Below are 6033 nucleotides of genomic sequence, written 5' to 3'. Positions count from 1 at the left end.
ATGCATGATCTTAAGTCTGTTCTTTGGGCATATTTTGAAGCAGATAGTGGCATCATTATTTCTGAAATGAAGAAAGCAAGGAACAGAAGAGTGAAGATATTTGCCTGAGGTTACATAGTGCAGACTTATTAGCAGAACCTGAGGTGCCAGGAATTTCATTCTGCCCCATCTCCATTTCTAATAGGCTTTCTAGTCTTGCTCAGAATCTTCAATACCTTGAGCATTTGTCATTTCACCAGTGTGGGTATCCCATACCTAATGAAGGTGGGAAACTCTCTTCACCTAAGTAAAAGATTCTTGTGAATTACTGTTGTCAAAAATAAAACCATCTGATCATACTTTATGAGGTCTGCAACACTGAATTTGCATTTTTTAGGAGCCCACCCCTAACTAAACAGAAAAACTGACTGGCTATAGCTTCACCTCATTAAACATTTATTAAGCACTTACAGTATGCAGAAAATTCTACTGTTTGCCAGGGAAGAGCAAATGAGGCTTAGTACCTGTTCTTATGTGGATCCCCATCTAATGTGTCGGGGGTGGGGAGGATGGATGATTTGGGGGGTTTTGTGACAGATTGTGCTGGTCCTTTACAGGCAGTAACAAACTGAAACCCCAAGACTCACTTTTCTCTGCTCACATTCTTCCTTGTAAGATGTAGTTTTACATATTTAATTGCCCATGAAATAATGGAAAATTTCATGCTATACCAGAGCACACTCTATATTAATGGGTGCTGTGCTAGAAGACAAAGGGAAGGAGGCTCACTGAGGCATCCGAAAATGAAAAGTTAAAGCTTATCAGAACGAAAAGGATTAGAAATCATTGGGTTTTTCCCCCTTTTCTTTCACTAAGAAGAACTAAGCATCTGAACACTTGGGGAATCAAAGTATTAACTATCAAATATCTTACAACTGGAAAACATCCTGAGCATGTCATTTTCCAGCCCGATAGGGACTGGGACTGTTGACCCAGTATTCTTCTCTTTGTTCAATTATTTTGTGCCTGAGATCCACTTCTTTAATCAGCACTTCCTGAATGGCAAGAAGGCAAAAACTTTCCATAAAAGTATTTGCCTTGAAAGAAGACTAACATTGCTCCTTAATTGCCCCTTTCCACCATTCAGTCTATCCCTTTCCCTCTTTTCTATTTCTCCTTTTTATTCATTTCTATTTGTGTACATGTTCTAGAGGCTGGTGATTTTCTGGGCCTTTAAAAATTGGCTGAGAGAAATTGGAGAATTTGGAAAGATTTCTCTACCCACGAAACTGAGTTAGAAGACTGATTTTTTTTCTACTTGTGTTTCATTGGACTTTGGGGAGGTCCCATTAAACTCTCTGAACCTCGATTTCTTTATATAAAAATAAAGATATAAATGCCCATAATACCTGTGTCACAGAATTATTAGAGGATCAAATTGGGCGATAGATGTAAAACATTTTGTAGCTGCAAAATATGTAAATGGAAGGTTTTATGATTCCCTTAATGTCTGGAAGGACAAAACATGGTCCATTTAACTTCTTTGGAATGCAGCCATTTATAGAGAGTGTCTTGATAATGAAGGAGGAGTAAAGGAAGAAGAGGTGGTAGAAGGGAAGGAAGGAAATTGAGGGAAGGGAAGGAGGGGGAAGGGGAAGAAGGAGAAGAAAGAAGGAAGAGTAAGAAAAATAAGAAAGAGGAAGAACAGAATCAGGGTGGTTCTTAGTCCAAAAAGTATCGTGGAGACAATATTTCACATACCTTTTCTCTTTTAATCCTACAAACAACTCTATGAAGTAGATAGTACAAATATTGTCAGTTCATTTTATATATGAGAAAATTGAAACTCAGTGATGTCTAAGTGAATGGCAAATTCAGTTCTTCAATGCAGGTACTATAATCCACTCAAAAGATATTTCTTAAGTGCTTACCATGTGCCAGGTACTGTGCTATAATTCCCAATCTTATGAGTAACTTATACTTGGGTTCAACATTATATACACAAAATGTGGGAAGAAGGGTTAAATAACTGTTTGCAGGGGTGGGGGGAATAAGGAGATTTTAGTAGACTAAGCTCAAAATGAGCCAGCAATGGCAGGTGGGAAGCTGAAAAAAAAATTGATGGAACTCTAGGTGGCATTAAAAAATGAAAAGGTGCCTAGCCCCAAGGAATGAAGGAAGGCTAGTCAATAACATTCTGTCTAGGTCAGACCTCATCTCAAATGTCATGCTCACTTCTAGGCACCATAGTGTCAGAATGGCATTGATGGCCTGCGGAGCCTCCAGAAAAGGGCACCCAGGATGGGGAAGGTTCTTGAGTCTGTGTTACATGAGGACCAGTTGAAAAAAAAAAAAAGGATTTTTTTTAGCTTGGAAAAGAGAAGACTTCTATAATTCCACATGAGTTTTCTTCAAGCATTTGAAGAGATGCCATGGGGAAGAGGGATTAAATTTCTTCTATTTAGCTAAAAAAGGAAGAACCAGGAGGTAGAAATTGCAAAGGAGGCCGATGTAAGCTCGATGTCAGGAAACACTTTTCTAACTTGAATTGTCTGCAGGTAGAATGGGCTTCCTTCAGAAGTCGCGGTTCTATTTTCCCTGGAGTTCTTCCAGTCGCTGGGTGACTCCTTGTCAGGTGGATTATAGTGGAACTTCATTTGGGGTACGGGGTGGGCAAGATAGCTGACTAAGTCCCTTTCAACACCCAAATTATGTGATTCTCTGGGTTCTGACTTGAATCAGTGTCTTCTGATTCCAAGTTCCGTTGAAGCAGTTGGGGGAGAACTAGTTTGAATAATCCTAACTTGTATTTCTATCGCACCTTAAGATATACTTTTAGTGTGTTGGCTGTCTGAGATAGATAGAGCAGGTGTTGTTGAGTCTTTTCAGTCATGCCCAACACTTCATGACCTCATCTGGGGTTTTCTTGGCCAAGATACTGGAGTGGTTGGCCATTTCCTTCTCCAGCTCATTTTACAGAGGAGGAAAGTGAGGCAAATAGGGCAAAGTGACTTGCCCAGGGTCACACAGCTAGGAAGTGTCTGAGGCCAGATTTGAACTCAGAAAGATGAGTCTTCCTGACTCCAGGCCCAGCACTCTATCCACTAAGCCACCTAGCTACCCCCAAAGGGGTTTTTAATACCATTGTAGCTCACTATTGTTACACTTCACAAGCAAACATTTGTATTTGTGCAATGCCAATTCTTTTGAACACTGCAATGTGTAGGAACAAAAGTCAGAGATTTTTCATACTTTAGAAGTCATTAACCTAACTGCAATTAGGAAGTCCATTAAATAGAAATCTGGGCTTACAATCATGAAAGGCCTGAGCTCATATATGGCCTCAGACACTTACTAGCTGTATGACCCTGGACAAGTCACTTACCCACTGTCTACCTCAGTTTCCTTAACTGTGAAATGGGGCAGTAATAGCATCTATTTCCCTGAATTGATGTGAGGAACAAAGGAGATGATATTTGTAGTTGTGCTTAATACAGTGCCTGGCTCATAGGAGGTATGCGCACATACACACACACTCACGCACACATGTTATAGTGGAGGAAGATGAGTCCCAGAATGGAAAGACAACTTACCCAGGATGACACAAAGGCTATGTGTCAGTGTCAGGATTTAAATCTAGGTCTTTGTGGTATAGTAGAAAGCAAGCTGGATTTGGAGTCTGAAAATATGGGTTTAGATCATGCTTCCACCACTCGGAACCTCCAACAGATTGTTCAACTCTCTGGTCCTCAGTAGAATAGCTGATCTTTTTTCCTAGATGCCCTGTAGGGTCCTTGCTGGTCGAGCGAAACACCCAGAAAGGGCATTCACTTGAAACAGATTTTCATTCTTATTTTTTGTTGTTGTGTGTATAACAACCTTCATTCTCCCTCTTCCTCCCGAAGAGCCATCTTTTACAACAGAAAAAAATTTTAAAGGAAAAAAAGAAGAGGAAGAGAAAAAAAGACAAAAAAATAATCAAAACACACAATTTTCCAAAGTTATATAACCATCCCCCACCTATGAAAGGAACTGCTGGGGGAGGAGAGAAAGTTCTCTTCTCATCTCCCTGCTTTGGGGCCAGACTTGCTCTAACTCATTTCACCACATTCACCCTCAATTATTTTTGTGGGTTTTGTTCTTTCTATTTATGTTGCTGTAGGCTTAAAGCATATTATTTTCCTAGCACTGCTTAATTTACTTTGCATCAGTTCATTGAAGTCCAAGCTTTCCTGTACTCATCATGTTTCTTACGACACAGTAATATCCCATTACAGTCATGTCCCACCATCTCTTGAGCCATTCTTCAGTCAGTGGTTATCAGCTTTGTTTCCAGTTCTTTGTAACCACAAAAAAAAGTGTTCCTATAAATATTTTGGGCTATACAGAGAATGGTTGTACTCATTCACAGCTTTACCAAGAAGTCATTACTTTGCCTGTCTTTTCACACCCCCTCACAACACTAACAATTTCCATGTTTTGTTATCCTTTCCACACAACATATATAAGTATATATATATATATATATATATATATATATATATATAAGTATATATATATATATATATATATATATATATATTATATATACACATATGTATTTGTTTCCAATGAGTCATTATATTGATTATTTTCCTTCAACAAACATTTTTCAAATACCTGCTATGAGCCAAGTCCTACTCTAGGGACTGGAGGCACAAATATAATAGACAAAACCATCCCTACACATGAAGACTTTGCATTCTAACACAGGAAAAAAAGGACATTAGTTTATACAGAATAAATCTATGATCCCATGAGTCAAACTTCCATACTTTTTCTTTCAAAGTATAATTGCCTGAATATTCATATAGAGAGAATGCGGTAGTAGTATACATTAAAATGCCAAAGAAAAGGAAATTTCAACTTCTTTCATGATGCATTGCTCTGTGGCTAGGAACTGGGCTGCTTATCATCGTGAAATATCTCCTAGGAGCTCAAAGTCTAAATGAGGCCTGTGAAACAGCTTCCCTATCTCTAGTTGTGGGCAGAAGGGTAGCCAGAGAGATGCTTGTAATGATTTCAAGGATCTTAATATGCAACCAATGTGGTTGTGAGCAGGAAAAGAATCAAAGAAGGCCAAGGCAGCTCTCCGAATCTTCAGAAAAACAATCCACTTAAGGGGGGGGGGAGTCTGAGAGATTGATGGGTTTTGACAGATTTATTTTCTGTTTAAGGCGTACCCTTCACTAAGCGGTCTCTAAGTGCCAGTACGCTAAAATCTGGGCTAAAGAAATTAAAATATTTTCAGCAACTACCTGTGGGACTAATAAAACCACCCAGTAAGGGAGGAATAAAAGAAAAACAAAACAAATTCACCGACTTCAGGAAGGGGCGTGAGATGGCACAGGAAGAAGACAGGGGTGGAGGGGAACTCAGAGGAGATAGGGGTTCCATGAGAAAAAAAATGGCTGGGATCAGAGGCCCTGGAGCGTCATGTGGGGAGTTGTTGGCCAAGGCCACTGTGTGCTCTCGTTGGCTGCCTTGAACAAATGAGAGGCTGGGCTGGGAGCCCCTACTCCAGGCCCTTCTGTCCAACTTGGCTCTAATGCGAGTTGTGCGTGCTTCTTGAAATGAAACTGACTTGAACCCTTCTGGAGAAATGTAAAGAGCGGACCAGTTACAAAAACAGGAAGCATGGGATCATGGATCTGATAGCTGGGAGGATCTGTAGCAATCGTTTGGAAAAGGGTCTTGGACCCATTTGGAAGTCTAGTCAGTCAATAAATCAGGCAATAAGTATTTATTAAGCACCTATGAGGTACCAGGCACTGAGCCAAGTTCTGGGGATACAAAAAGACTGCAAAAGTCAGGACCTGCCCTTGAGGAAGTCACACCCTAATGGGAAAGTGCTGGGAAGCCTATGAACTTCTCAGAACGGGTAAAATATGTACATTAAAATGCATTTTTAAATATGTAAAATAAATACTTAGAATTACAAAGGAAACCAATCATATCAAAATAATAAAATTTCCTAATTCACGGGCCCTTAGGAATCTGTCCATAGACCTTTTA

General features: G+C 39.7%; 1 long non-coding RNA gene across 1 annotated transcript in view; it reads right to left on the bottom strand.

Annotated features, from left to right (window-relative positions):
* Nucleotides 1-1197: 1197 nt before the first annotated feature.
* LOC110205705 (uncharacterized) overlaps nt 1198-6033 on the bottom strand; it is a 28529-nt gene continuing 23693 nt past the window's right edge. The window contains exon 3 of the long non-coding RNA XR_002323661.2: nt 1198-3890. This is a non-coding gene — a long non-coding RNA (uncharacterized LOC110205705). The remainder of the gene's footprint in view (nt 3891-6033) is intronic.

Source organism: Phascolarctos cinereus, unplaced genomic scaffold, assembly GCF_003287225.1.
Source record: "Phascolarctos cinereus isolate Bilbo 61053 unplaced genomic scaffold, phaCin_HiC Scaffold_1;HRSCAF=81, whole genome shotgun sequence".
Classification (NCBI taxonomy): domain Eukaryota; kingdom Metazoa; phylum Chordata; class Mammalia; order Diprotodontia; family Phascolarctidae; genus Phascolarctos; species Phascolarctos cinereus.
Note: the sequence above shows the minus strand (reverse complement) of the source record. Positions and strands in the feature narration are given on the sequence as shown.